The sequence below is a fragment of the Triturus cristatus genome, chromosome 7 (genome assembly GCF_964204655.1).
Source record: "Triturus cristatus chromosome 7, aTriCri1.1, whole genome shotgun sequence".
NCBI lineage: Eukaryota > Metazoa > Chordata > Amphibia > Caudata > Salamandridae > Triturus > Triturus cristatus.
The window spans coordinates 36,438,029-36,453,268 of NC_140590.1; the positions used below are offsets into that span (position 1 = coordinate 36,438,029).

The 15,240-nt window shown below is 49.0% G+C and overlaps 1 protein-coding gene across 1 annotated transcript in view; it reads right to left on the reverse strand.

The window, feature by feature from the left end:
* LOC146808747 (cell adhesion molecule CEACAM6-like) overlaps positions 1-14,753 on the reverse strand; it is a 261,452-nt gene extending 246,699 nt beyond the window's left edge. The window contains exons 1-2 of the mRNA XM_085614229.1: positions 14,721-14,753; positions 14,484-14,572 (exon numbers count right to left, since the gene is read on the reverse strand). The gene's annotated coding sequence lies outside the window, so the exon portion shown is untranslated. The remainder of the gene's footprint in view (positions 1-14,483; positions 14,573-14,720) is intronic.
* Positions 14,754-15,240: the final 487 nt, after the last annotated feature.

Genomic DNA, 15,240 nt, shown 5'->3' on the forward strand with positions numbered 1-15,240 from the left:
TGTAATGTTTTTTTTTTGTTTACTTTTTTGTTCTAGGTGAAGGCTTTTCTTCTTTTCACGTTGCCGTTTTGTGGCTGGTGGTTCTGCTGTTTGTGTAGTTTGGTAAGAGACTTATTTTTGTACAATGTAAATGTGTTTGATTTCTCTGCCTGTTTTTTTTTGCAAATGGTGTAATAATAGCAGTATGTTTGGTTTTTGAGTGTCAAAAACTTTTTGCATTGGTGCTCGATGTGTATTTTGTTGTCTTGTGAGTAATTTGTTTTTTTTTCTTCTTTCTAGTTTGATATCGTTGGTCTTTGCTGTGTCACTGCAGAGTTTGTTTCTAGTGAGTGCAGCTGTCTCTTGTAATTGAATTGTATAGTTTGAGTACATTGATCTTTGTGATAAAGGTACACAATTCTTTACTTACTTGGTGTGCACATTGTTGGTTGTTGTTGACTTGTTTGTGCAGTCTTCTATCTTAGTAAGTATAATGGCTAGCCGCAGGATTACTGCTCAGCAGGTTGTTGGTTTGCTGTTTGAGTCTTCCTCTGATATTGGTTCAGAGACTGACTCTGCTTCTGAGGGAGAGGAGGCAGGGGACGATTCTGGCAGTGAGTTTTCTCTCCGTATGGGGTCATCGGATGATGAAGATACTCTTAGTGCGGATGAAGTGCCTGTGTTAGAGGAGGAGACTGATGTGCCGATAGTGCGGCAAGAGGCATCTGGGCTGCAGCCTGCGGCTGCAAGGCTTCCCGTTGGTGTAGTGCGGCAAGAGACATCTGGGCTGCAGGCTGGGGCTGCAAGGCTTTCCGTTGGTGTAGTGCGGCAAGAGGCATCTGGGCTGCAGGCTGGGGCTGCAAGGCTTCCGTTGGTGTAGTGCGGCAAGAGGCATCTGGGCTGCAGGCTGGGGCTGCAAGTCTTCCCGTTGAAAGTGATGACCTCTGGGTTGCCCCTGGCATGGTGCAGCCGGAATTTCCAGAGTTTACTGGTGTTCCAGGGTCTAGAGTGAATACTGAGAACTTTTTGCCTGTAAATTTTTTTCAGTTGTTTATGGATGATGTGTTTTTGGCAGAGATTGTTGAGCAGACTAATTTGTATGCCGAACAGTTTTTGAGGGACAACAGTGCCAGTCTTAAGCCACACTCTAGAGCTACCCGGTGGACTCCCACAAATGTTGAAGAGATGAAGAAGTTCTTGGGTTTAACTTTTTTGATGGGCTTGCTAAGGAAGCCATCATTGGCTTCATATTGGTCTAGCAGTCCCTTGATGGCAACGTCTATTTTTCCGGCAGATAATGGTTTAGCGTTGCCACGAGATCACCCTGATTGTGACCGTCTTTTTAAGATTAGGCCTGTCCTTGATCACTTTGTTGATCGATTTTCTGAGATTTATGCCCCTGGTAGAGAAATTGCAGTGGATGAGTCTTTGGTGTTGTTCAAGGGCCGCTTGGTTTTTAGGCAATACATTCCTAGTAAGAGGGAACGCTATGGAATAAAGCTGTATATGCTGTGTGACAGTAGGACTGGATATGTCTCTAATTTCAGGGTGTACACCGGTAAGGAATCTAGGTTTAACCTCCCTGGTTGTCCGTCCACTTTTGGAGTGACTGAGAAAATTGTTTGGGAACTTGGTAGAGGATTTTTTAACAAAGGCCACCATTTATATGTAGATAACTTCTACACTGGTGTGCGGTTGTTCAGGGAATTGGCCAAAGTGGACACTTTTGCTTGTGGCACAATCCGCTGTAACCGTAAAGGTTTTCTGAAAGAACTTGTTTGTCAAAAGCTTGTGCGGGGACAGTGCAGTGCGTTGCGTTGCCAGGAGCTTCTTGCTGTGAAGTTTACAGACAGGAGAGATGTCTACATGCTGACTTCCATCAATGATGAAAGCACTTCACCTGTGACTGTTTGGGGTCAGGTCGCTGAAGTGCGCAAACCTGTGTGCATTTTAGACTATAATAGGCACATGGGTGGTGTTGACAGAGTAGATCAGAGGTTGGAACCTTACACTGCTCTTCGTAAGGCTTACATTTGGTACAAGAAGTTGGCTATCCATCTTTTCCACTTGGCAATGTTTAATGCTTTTGTTGTGTTCCAGGATTCTTGCCCTGAGTCAAAGATGACTTTTGCTAAGTTTCAGGAGTCTGTAATAGGCAGCCTTGTTGTAGTGGAACAGGCAAGTGTTCCTAGAGTTGGACTGGTGGAGGATGTTGCTAGATTGAAAGAACGCCACTTTCCAGATCACATTCCTCCCACACCCGCAAAAGATTTTCCCAGTAGGAGATGTAGAGTCTGTTGGCGAAGAGGTTTGCGGAAGGAGAGTCGTATGTACTGCCCCGATTGTCCCTCTCATCCTGCACTGTGTCTCTCTGCTTGTTTCAGAGCGTACCACACGCGTAAAAATTTCTGGGAACATTCATGAGTGGTAAAGTGAACTGCCTGGTCTGTATTCTTTGGAAAATATGATTCTGTTTCAAGGTTGGTGTTAGTGCAATGTATTTAGTTGCTGATTTTCTGTTAGAAGATTTGTATCTATTTGCAATTTGTTTGTGTTTTTATTTTTTTCTAAAAAAATCCAAAATGTGATGGCGGTGTGTGTAGGCTTGCGCTTGGCTGTTGGTGTGTGTGGACTGGCACTTGGTTGGTGGTGTGCGTGGAATGGTGCTTGGCTGACGGTGTGCGTGGACTGGCGGTGTGCATGGACTGGCGGTGTGCGTGGACTGGTGCGTGGCTGGTGGTGTGCGTGGAATGGTGCTTGGCTGGCGGTGTGCGTGGAATGGTGCTTGGCTGGCGGTGTGCGTGGAATGGTGCTTGGCTGGCGGTGTGCGTGGACTGGTACTTGGCTGGCGGTGTGTGTGGACTGGTGGTGTGTGCGGACTGGTGTTTGGCTGGTGGTGTCCGTGGACTGGAGCTTGGCTGGTGGTGTCCGTGGACTGGAGCTTGTCTGGTGGTGTGCGTGGACTGGAGCTTGGCTGGCGGTGTGCGTGGAATGGTGCTTGGCTGGCGGTGTGCGTGGACTGGTACTTGGCTGGCGGTGTGCGTGGACTGGTGGTGTGTGCGGACTGGTGCTTGGCTGGTGGTGTCCGTGGACTGGAGCTTGGCTGGCGGTGTAGGTGGATTGGCGATTGGCTGCCGGTGTGCCTGGACTGGTGATTGGATGGCGGTGTGCCTGGACTGGCGCTTGGCTAGCGGTGTGCGTGGACTGGCGTTTGGCTAGCGGTGTGTGTCGACTGGTGCTTGGCTGGCTGTGTGTGAGTAGTGACTTTCTGCTGGTCACTACACACACTGCTAGCTGAGTGCCACTCCACGCAATCCTTCAGCCTGTGTAGTTGCTGTGTCTGGATTGTGGGCGTGTGAAAGTGATGGGCCCTTGAATGGCGCTGTGTGCTGGTGTGAGTTTTGTTATGTGATGGGCCCGCGGCTGGCGGTGTGAATGGTTTTGTATGTCTCACACGTATGAAAGGTGTATGAATGGCCTGTAAAAAGGTTGGTGCCTTGTCGTGGCTTTACAGCTCACGAGCTGTGAGTCAATGGTTCAGTTTCTCGCCCTTTCAATTATTACCAGTGCATTTCATGTTTTGTGAAATCACTTGCTAATACAATTTTATCTACTGAACCATCACTCACCCTCGTGCCAAATCCAACCAGTATGTGTGTGTGCTTGCGGGTTAGATGGCTGTGCAGTAATATTTGTCTTTCTGAAGCAGGGTGTACCTTGTCCCTTTTTGGTGATTTTTGTACTGTGTTGCTTTTGTACCTGGTGGTGCGAATGGTCTTGTTTGTATCACGTATGAAAGGTGTGTGAATGGCCTGTAAAGAGGTTGGTGCCTTGACGTGGCTTTACAGCTCACGAGCTGCGAGTCATTGGTTTGGTTTTTTGTGAATTTAATTATTGACAGTGCATTTCATTTTTGTGAAATCTCTTGTTAATAAAATTTAATACACTGAACCATGACTCGCCCTCGTGCCAAATCCAACCAGTATGTGTGTGTGTTTGAGGAATAGATGGTTGTGCAGGAATCTTTGTCTTTAGTTTCTCTGCCAAGGTACACTTTCCATGTAAGAATAACCCACCAACTGTAGATATTGTCGAAAACCCTTGGGAGTTCATGGTGATATCTCTCTAGTGAATTGAAAAATATTTTTTATCCCCATTGTCCTGTAAACCTCAAACTGTCTGCCACATTTTCTTTGCAGTATTATTCCTAAATTCTCACGCTGTAGTAACAATAGTTAATCTGGTTTTGCAAGGGGGGTTACTTTGGTTTTTGGCCCGGTGCGCGGCGGCCATCTAGGGAAACCTCCCAAATCCACGCATTTCTGAAAACTAGACACCCGGCGGCTTCCAGGGACGTATGGCTTGCGTGGATCCCCCGTTTCCTTACCCAGAATCCCCTGCAAACCTCAATTTTTGCTCAAAAAATCACTTTTTTCACACATTTTGGGGTGGGAAAGTAGTGGCATCACCGGGCTCACACAAATTTACCACCACCCAGCGTTCCCCCAGGTCTCCCGGTAAAAATGGTGCCTCACTTGTGTGGGAGGCCCAAGTACCCGCGGCAGGCAAGGGCCCAAAACGTAGTGAGGCGACATCAAAATGGCCTATCGCCAAACCACCTGGTTTTGCAAGGGGGTCACTTTGGTTTTTGGCCCGGTGCGCGGCGGCCATCTAGGGAAACCTACCAAACCCATGCATTTCTGAAAACTAGACACCCGGCGGCTTCCAGGGAGGTATGGCTTGCGTGGATCCCCCAACGTTTCCTTACCCAGAATCCCCTGCAAACCTCAATTTTTGCTCAAAAAATCACTTTTTTCACACATTTTGGGGTGGGAAAGTAGTGGCATCACCGGGCTCACACAAATTTACCACCACCCAGCGTTCCCCCAGGTCTCCGGGTAAAAATGGTGCCTCACTTGTGTGGGAGGCCCAAGTACCCGCGGCAGGCAAGGGCCCAAAACGTAGTGAGGCGACATCAAAATGGCCTATCGCCAAACCACCTGGTTTTGCAAGGGGGGTCACTTTGGTTTTTGGCCCGGTGCGCGGCGGCCATCTAGGGAAACCTACCAAACCCACACATTTCTGAAAACTAGACACCCGGCGGCTTCCAGGGAGGTATGGCTTGCGTGGATCCCCCAACGTTTCCTTACCCAGAATCCCCTGCAAACCTCAATTTTTGCTCAAAAAATCACTTTTTTCACACATTTTGGGGTGGGAAAGTAGTGGCATCACCGGGCTCACACAAATTTACCACCACCCAGCGTTCCCCCAGGTCTCCCGGTAAAAATGGTGCCTCACTTGTGTGGGAGGCCCAAGTACCCGCGGCAGGCAAGGGCCCAAAACGTAGTGAGGCGACATCAAAATGGCCTATCGCCAAACCACCTGGTTTTGCAAGGGGGGTCACTTTGGTTTTTGGCCCGGTGCGCGGCGGCCATCTAGGGAAACCTACCAAACCCACGCATTTCTGAAAACTAGACACCCGGCGGCTTCCAGGGAGGTATGGCTTGCGGGGATCCCCCAACGTTTCCTTACCCAGAATCCCCTGCAAACCTCAATTTTTGCTCAAAAAATCACTTTTTTCACACATTTTGGGGTGGGAAAGTAGTGGCATCACCGGGCTCACACAAATTTACCACCACCCAGCGTTCCCCCAGGTCTCCCAGCAAAAATGGTGCCTCACTTGTGTGGGAGGCCCAAGTACCCGCGGCAGGCAAGGGCCCAAAACGTAGTGAGGCGACATCAAAATGGCCTATCGCCAAACCACCTGGTTTTGCAAGGGGGTCACTTTGGTTTGTGGCCCGGTGCGCGGCGGCCATCTAGGGAAACCTACATAACCCACGCATTTCTGAAAACTAGACACCCGGCAGCTTCCAGGGAGGTATGGCTTGCGTAGATCCCCCAACGTTTCCTTACCCAGAATCCCCTGCAAACCTCAATTTTTGCTCAAAAAATCACTTTTTTCACACATTTTGGGGTGGGAAAGTAGTGGCATCACCGGGCTCACACAAATTTACCACCACCCAGCGTTCCCCCAGGTCTCCCGGTAAAAATGGTGCCTCACTTGTGTGGGAGGCCCAAGTACCCGTGGCAGGCAAGGGCCCAAAACGTAGTGAGGCAACATCAAAATGGCCTATCGCCAAACCACCTGGTTTTGCAAGGGGGTCACTTTGGTTTTTGGCCCGGTGCGCGGCGGCCATCTAGGGAAACCTACCAAACCCACGCATTTCTGAAAACTAGACACCCGGCGGCTTCCAGGGAGGTATGGCTTGCGTGGATCCCCCAACGTTTCCTTACCCAGAATCCCCTGCAAACCTCAATTTTTGTTCAAAAAATCACTTTTTTCACACATTTTGGGGTGGGAAAGTAGTGGCATCACCGGGCTCACACAAATATACCACCACCCAGCGTTACCCCAGGTCTCCTGGTAAAAATGGTGCCTCACTTGTGTGGGAGGCCCAAGTACCCGCGGCAGGCAAGGGCCCAAAACGTAGTGAGGTGACATCAAAATGGCCTATCGCCAAACCACCTGGTTTTGCAAGGGGGGTCACTTTGGTTTTTGGCCCGGTGCGCGGCGGCCATCTAGGGAAACCTACCAAACCCACGCATTTCTGAAAACTAGACACCCGGCGGCTTCCAGGGAGGTATGGCTTGCGTGGATCCCCCAACGTTTCCTTACCCAGAATCCCCTGCAAACCTCAATTTTTGCTCAAAAAATCACTTTTTTCACACATTTTGGGGTGGGAAAGTAGTGGCATCACCGGGCTCACACAAATTTACCACCACCCAGCGTTTCCCCAGGTCTCCCGGTAAAAATGGTGCCTCACTATTGTGGGAGGCCCAAGTACCCGCGGCAGGCAAGGGCCCAAAACGTAGTGAGGCGACATCAAAATGGCCTATCGCCAAACCACCTGGTTTTGCAAGGGGGGTCACTTTGGTTTTTGGCCCGGTGCGCGGCGGCCATCTAGGGAAACCGACCAAACCCACGCATTTCTGAAAACTAGACACCCGGCGGCTTCCAGGGAGGTATGGCTTGCGTGGATCCCCCAACGTTTCCTTACCCAGAATCCCCTGCAAACCTCAATTTTTGCTCAAAAAATCACTTTTTTCACACATTTTGGGGTGGGAAAGTAGTGGCATCACCGGGCTCACACAAATTTACCACCACCCAGCGTTCCCCCAGGTCTCCCGGTAAAAATGGTGCCTCACTTGTGTGGGAGGCCCAAGTACCCGCGGCAGGCAAGGACAACAAACATAGTGAGGCGACATCAACATTGCCTATCCCAAATGTCGCCTCACTACGTTTGTTGTCCTTGCCTGCCGCGGGTACTTGGGCCTCCCACACAAGTGAGGCACCATTTTTACCGGGAGACCTGGGGGAACCCTGGGTGGTGGTAAATTTGTGTGAGCCCGGTGATGCCACTACTTCCCCCCTCCAAAATGTGTGAAAAAAGTGATTTTTTGAGCAAAAATTGAGGTTTGCAGGGGATTCTGGGTAAGGAAACGTTGGGGGATCCACGCAAGCCATACCTCCCTGGAAGCCGCTGGGTGTCTAGTTTTCAGAAATGCATGGGTTTGGTAGGTTTCCCTAGATGGCCGCCGCGCACCGGGCCAAAAACCAAAGTGACCCCCCTTGCAAAACCAGGTGGTTTGGCGATAGGCCATTTTGATGTCGCCTCACTACGTTTTGGGCCCTTGCCTGCCGCGGGTACTTGGGCCTCCCACACAAGTGAGGCACCATTTTTACCGGGAGACCTGGGGGAACGCTGGGTGGTGGTAAATTTGTGTGAGCCCGGTGATGCCTCTACTTTCCCACCCCAAAATGTGTGAAAAAAGTGATTTTTTGAGCAAAAATTGAGGTTTGCAGGGGATTCTGGGTAAGGAAACGTTGGGGGATCCGCGCAAGCCATACCTCCCTGGAAGCCGCCGGTGTCTAGTTTTCAGAAATGCTTGGGTTTGGTAGGTTTCCCTAGATGACCGCCGCGCACCGGGCCACAAACCAAAGTGACCCCCCTTGCAAAACCAGGTGGTTTGGCGATAAGCCATTTTGATGTCGCCTCACTACGTTTTGGGCCCTTGCCTGCCGCGGGTACTTGGGCCTCCCACACAAGTGAGGCACCATTTTTCCCGGGAGACCTGGGGGAACGCTGGGTGGTGGTAAATTTGTGTGAGCCCGGTGATGCCACTACTTTCCCACCCCAAAATGTGTGAAAAAAGTGATTTTTTGAGCAAAAATTGAGGTTTGCAGGGGATTCTGGTTAAGGAAACGTTGGGGGATCCACGCAAGCCATACCTCCCTGGAAGCCGCCGGGTGTCTAGTTTTCAGAAATGCATGGGTTTGGTAGGTTTCCCTAGATGGCCGCCGCGCACCGGGCCAAAAACCAAAGTGACCCCCCTTGCAAAACCAGGTGGTTTGGCGATAGGCCATTTTGATGTCGCCTCACTACGTTTGTTGTCCTTGCCTGCCGCGGGTACTTGGGCCTCCCACACAAGTGAGGCACCATTTTTACCGGGAGACCTGGGGGAACGCTGGGTGGTGGTAAATTTGTGTGAGCCCGGTGATGCCACTACTTTCCCACCCCAAAATGTGTGAAAAAAGTGATTTTTTGAGCAAAAATTGAGGTTTGCAGGGGATTCTGGGTAAGGAAACTTTGGGGGATCCACGCAAGCCATACCTCCCTGTAAGCCGCCGGGTGTCTATTTTTCAGAAATGCGTAGGTTTGGTAGGTTTCCCTAGATGGCCGCCGCGCACCGGGCCAAAAACCAAAGTGACCCCCCTTGCAAAACCAGGTGGTTTGGCGATAGGCCATTTTGATGTCGCCTCACTACGTTTTGGGCCCTTGCCTGCAGCGGGTACTTGGGCCTCTCACACAAGTGAGGCACCATTTTTACCGGGAGACCTGGGGGAACGCTGGGTGGTGGTAAATTTGTGTGAGCCCGGTGATGCCACTACTTTCCCACCCCAAAATGTGTGAAAAAAGTGATTTTTTGAGCAAAAATTGAGGTTTGCAGGGGATTCTGGGTAAGGAAACGTTGGGGGATCCACGCAAGCCATACCTCCCTGGAAGCCGCCGGGTGTCTAGTTTTCAGAAATGCGTGGGTTTGGTAGGTTTCCCTAGATGGCTGCTGCGCACCGGGCCAAAAACCAAAGTGACCCCCCTTGCAAAACCAGGTGGTTTGGCGATAGGCCATTTTGATGTCGCCTCACTACGTTTTGGGCCCTTGCCTGCCGCGGGTACTTGGGCCTCCCACACAAGTGAGGCACCATTTTTACCGGGAGACCTGGGGGAACGCTGGGTGGTGGTAAATTTGTGTGAGCCCGGTGATGCCACTACTTTCCCACCCCAAAATGTGTGAAAAAAGTGATTTTTTGAGCAAAAATTGAGGTTTGCAGGGGATTCTGGGTAAGGAAACGTTGGGGGATCCACGCAAGCCATACCTCCCTGGAAGCCGCCGGGTGTCTAGTTTTCAAAAATGTATAGGTTTGCTAGGTTTCCCTAGGTGCCGGCAGGGCTAGGGTTCAAAATCTACAGCTAGTCACTTTGCCAAAAAAAGGGTCATTTTTCACTGCAAAACCACGTTGCGTTTTGCACCGTTTCATGTCGCGGGCACTAGGCCGACCCGCACAAGTGAGGTACCAATTTTCTCGTAGGCCTTTGGGGAACGCGGGCTGAGTGGAAATTTGTGGATCCACGCAGATTCCAGAACTTTCCATCACAGAAATGTGGGGAAAATGTGTTTTTTTTGTCAATTTTTTACGTTTGCAAGGGATTCTGGGTAACAGACCATGTTGGGAGGCAGTCAAGTCACCCCATCCTGGATTCCCCTGGGTGTCTAGTTTTCAAAAATGTATAGGTTTGCTAGGTTTCCCTAGGTGCCGGCAGGGCTAGGGTTCAAAATCTACAGCTAGTCACTTTGCCAAAAAAAGGGTCATTTTTCACTGCAAAACCACGTTGCGTTTTGCGCCGTTTCCTGTCGCGGGCACTAGGCCGACCCGCACAAGTGAGGTACCATTTTTCTCGTAGGACTTTGGGGAATGCGGGGTGGGTGGAAATTTGTGGATCCACGCAGATTCCAGAACTTTCCATCACAGGAATGTTCGGAAAATGTGTTTTTTCTGTCAATTGTTTCCGTTTGCAAGGGATTCTGGGTAACAGACCATGCTGGGAGGCAGTCAAGTCACCCCATCCTGGATTCCCCTGGGTGTCTAGTTTTCAAAAATGTATAGGTTTGCTAGGTTTCCCTAGGTGCCGGCAGGGCTAGGGATCAAAATCTACAGCTGCTCACTTTGCCCAAAAAAGGGTCATTTTTCACTGCAAAACCACGTTGCGTTTAGCGCCGATTCCTGTCGCGGGCACTAGGCCGACCCGCACAAGTGAGGTACCATTTTTCTCGTAGGACTTTGGGGAACGCGGGGTTGGTGGAAATTTGTGGATCCACGCAGATTCCAGAACTTTCCATCACAAAAATGTGGGGAAAATGTGTTTTTTTTGTCAATTTTTCCCGTTTGCAAGGGATTCTGGGTAACAGACCATGGTGGAAGGCAGTCAAGTCACCCCATCCTGGATTCCCCTGGGTGTCTAGTTTTCAAAAATGTATAGGTTTGCTATGTTTCCCTAGGTGCCGGCAGGGCTAGGGATCAAAATCTACAGCTAGTCACTTTGCCAAAAAAAGGGTCGTTTTTCACTGCAAAATCACGTTGCGTTTAGCGCCGATTCCTGTCGCGGGCACTAGGCCGACCCACACAAGTGAGGTACCATTTTTCTCGTAGGACTTTGGGGAACGCGGGGTGGGTGGAAATTTGTGGATCCACGCAGATTCCAGAACTTTCCATCACAGAAATGTGGGGAAAATGTGTTTTTTTTTGTCAATTTTTTACATTTGCAAGGGATTCTGGGTAACAGACCATAGAGGAAGGCAGTCAAGTCACCCCATCCTGGATTCCCCTGGGTGTCTAGTTTTCAAAAATGTATAGGTTTGCTAGGTTTCCCTAGGTGCCGGCAGGGCTAGGGTTCAAAATCTACAGCTAGTCACTTTGCCAAACAAAGGGTCATTTTTCACTGCAAAACCACGTTGCGTTTTGCGCCGTTTCCTGTCGCGGGCAATAGGCCGACCCGAACAAGTGAGGTACCATTTTTCTCGTAGGACTTTGGGGAATGCGGGGTGGGTGGAAATTTGTGGATCCACGCAAATTCCAGAACTTTCCATCACAGAAATGTGGGCAAAATGTGTTTTTTTTGTCAATTTTTTCCGTTTGCAAGGGATTCTGGGTAACAGACCATGGTGGGAGGCAGTTATGTCACCCCACCCTGGATTCCCCTGGGTGTCTAGTTTTCAAAAATGTATAGGTTTGCTAGATTTCCCTAGGTGCCGGCAGGGCTAGGGTTCAAAATCTACAGCTAGTCACTTTGCCAAAAAAAGGGTCATTTTTCACTGCAAAACCACGTTGCGTTTTGCGCCGATTCCTGTCGCGGGCACTAGGCCGACCCGCACAAGTGAGGTACCATTTTTCTCGTAGGACTTTGGGGAACGCGGGGTGGGTGGAAATTTGTGGATCCACGCGGATTCCAGAACTTTCCATCACAGAAATGTGGGGAAAATGTGTTTTTTTTGTCAATTTTTTACATTTGCAAGGGATTCTGGGTAACAGACCATGGTGGGAGGCAGTCAAGTCACCCGATCCTGGATTCCCCTGGGTGTCTAGTTTTCAAAAATGTATAGGTTTGCTAGGTTTCCCTAGGTGCCGGCAGGGCTAGGGTTCAAAATCTACAGCTAGTCACTTTGCCAAAAAAAGGGTCATTTTTCACTGCAAAACCACGTTGCGTTTTGCGCCGATTCCTGTCGCGGGCACTAGGCCGACCCGCACAAGTGAGGTACCATTTTTCTCGTAGGACTTTAGGGAACGCGGGGTGAGTGGAAATTTGTGGATCCACGCAGATTCCAGAACTTTCCATCACAGAAATGTGGGGAAAATGTGTTTTTTTTGTCAATTTTTTACGTTTGCAAGGGATTCTGGGTAACAGACCATGGTGGGAGGCAGTCAGGTCACCCCATCCTGGATTCCCCTGGGTGTCTAGTTTTCAAAAATGTATAGGTTTTCTAGGTTTCCCTAGGTGCCGGCAGGGCTAGGGTTCAAAATCTACAGCTAGTCACTTTGCCAAAAAAAGGGTCATTTTTCACTGCAAAACCACGTTGCGTTTTGCGCCGATTCCTGTCGCGGGCACTAGGCCGACCCGCACAAGTGAGGTACCATTTTTCTTGTAGGACTTTGGGGAACGCGGGGTGGGTGGAAATTTGTGGATCCACGCAGATTCCAGAACTTTCCATCACAGAAATGTGGGGAAAATGTGTTTTTTTTGTCATTTTTTTACATTTGCAAGGGATTCTGGGTAACAGACCATGTTGGGAGGCAGTCAAGTCACCCCATCCTGGATTCCCCTGGGTGTCTAGTTTTCAAAAATGTATAGGTTTGCTAGGTTTCCCTAGGTGCCGGCAGGGCTAGGGTTCAAAATCTACAGCTAGTCACTTTGCCAAAAAAAGGGTCATTTTTCACTGCAAAACCACGTTGCGTTTTGCACCGTTTCATGTCGCGGGCACTAGGCCGACCCGCACAAGTGAGGTACCATTTTTCTCGTAGGACTTTGGGGAACGCGGGGTGGGTGGAAATTTGTGGATCCACGCAGATTCCAGAACTTTCCATCACAGAAATGTGGGGAAAATGTGTTTTTTGTCAATTTTTTCCATTTGCAAGGGATTCTGGGTAACAGACCATGGTGGGAGGCAGTCAAGTCACCCCATCCTGGATTCCCCTGTGTGTCTAGTTTTCAAAAATGTATAGGTTTGCTAGGTTTCCCTAGGTGCCGGCAGGGCTAGGGTTCAAAATCTACAGCTAGTCACTTTGCCAAAAAAAGGGTCATTTTTCACTACAAAACCACGTTGCGTTTTGCACCGTTTCATGTCGCGGGCACTAGGCCGACCCGCACAAGTGAGGTACCATTTTTCTCGTAGGACTTTGGGGAACGCGGGGTGGGTGGAAATTTGTGGATCCACGCAGATTCCAGAACTTTCCATCACAGAAATGTGGGGAAAATGTGTTTTTTTTGTCAATTTTTTACGTTTGCAAGGGATTCTGGGTAACAGACCATATTGGGAGGCAGTCAAGTCACCCCATCCTGGATTCCCCTGGGTGTCTAGTTTTCAAAAATGTATAGGTTTGCTAGGTTTCCCTAGGTGCCGGCAGGGCTAGGGTTCAAAAACTACAGCTAGACTCTTCGCAAATAAAGCGTAAATTTTCAGTGTGAAAATGTGGTGCGTTCACCCTAGGTTTTGAGCCACTTCCTGTCGTGGGCACTATGCCTACCCACACAAGTGAGGTACCATTTTTATCGGGAGACTTAGGGTAGTTCAGATTTGTAAAGCAACTGTTATTACCTATTGATTTTTGATGCATTTCTCCCTTCCAAATGAAAGACATTGTGTAAAAAAAAAATCATTTTGAAAAATGACCAATAATTGTCATGCAAATATGAGTATTCCCAATTTCGAAAATGTACAAATATGCACTGTTTCTAAACTCTGTAATTTGTTCCCATTTCAGAAATACATAGGTGTCTTTCATACCGATTTTTCCATGTATACATTTTCCCACAATAATTGCTATATACCCGGAACGAAAAAAAAAACATTACAAAATGCTGCGCAGTTTTCTACTCTGGGTTCGTTGGGCTCTTGGTGAACCTACAAGTCCTATATGTCCCCACAACCAGGAAGGTCCACCGGATGTAACGGTACATTGCTTTCAAAGAGATGTCATAATTCGAAGAAGTTACAGGTGAAAACGTTGACTCAAAATGCTGCTTTTTTCAACAAATGTTTAATTTTTCCTATATTTACCTGTAAGTTTCTATAAAGAAACCTTGATGGATCTACACAAATGACCCCTTGCTGAATTCAGAATTGTATCTACTTTTCAAAAATGTATAGCTTTCCAGGATCCATTATTGTTTTTGTACCCATTTCTACCGTTAACTGGAAGGAGGTTGAAAGCACAAAAAATAGCAAAAATAGGGTATGTCCCAGAAAAATGCCAAAACTGTGTACAAAATGTTGGTTTTCTAACAAAATTCTGTCATTCCCTAAAAGCTGGAGAAATGGTGATTTCAGCCCCACAAACCCTTTTTTGATACCATTTGCAGAGAAAAACCCAGAAGCTTTCATTTGCAGTCCGTTTTTCCAATGTTTCACAAAAAAAACAAAATTTTGCTGTATTTTGACTAATTTCTGGGAACCCTGTAGGAGAATCCACAAACCCTGGGTACCTTTAGAATCCCCAAGATGTTGGAAGAAAAGGACGCAAATTTGGCATGGATACCTAATGTGGTCAAAAAGTTACAGGGGCCTAAGCGCGCACTACCCCAAATAGCCCAAAAAAGGCTTAGCACAGGAGGGGAAAAGGCCTAGCAGCGAAGGGGTTAAGGAAGTTTTGATGTCATTGGGACAGAGCTTACCTACTTTCTGACGGCGGGTACTCGTGTCCTCTCGACTAGTGATTACGGGATCAGGTTTCTTGTGGCACACAGATGGATGAGAATGCGTGCTAAAAGAGAGAGTTTTACAAGGATTTAAAAGATGGAGCTCCCTGCTAGAGTAGCGCAACATAGTGTCGCGCAGATGTCTAAAGACTTTCTACCGGGAGTCTGGGCGTCTGGCAGTGGTCTGGCGCGGACGGGCGCAGACGGGCTTACCTTTGGCGCGCCGCCGGCGCACCCGCGCCCCGATCCGCGTTATGTAGGCGGAGTGGGCGTGGAGAGCGAGCTGGAGCGCTGACCTGTTGTGAAAACCGGAAGTCACTCTTCGGCACAGAGCGCAGCGGGAATGGCCTGACGTCCCTCCACATCAACCGGCACAAGCCGTGGCGGAACGGGGACCAGCCACAGAAGGTAGGAGTTAAAGTGCAGAAAAATAGAGGCAGAGCAGCAGATATATAAAATGTTAATAAAAAATGTCTAAAACGCAATTAAGCAGTGTTCTACACAGTACAATGTCCCTACAATCCAAAGCACAATTTAAAAAACATTAAAATAAGCGAGGGAGCGGTAAGAGAGCATGCAGTTACAGACCAGGTGGAGTGTCTAAAGCTGCCCCCACCCTTAACGCCCCCACCCTCTATTCTCTGCTGCCCCTCGCTGTTAACGCCCCCACCCTCTACTCTCTGCTTCCCCTCGCTTTTAATACCCCACCCTCTACTCTCTGCTGCCCTCTGCT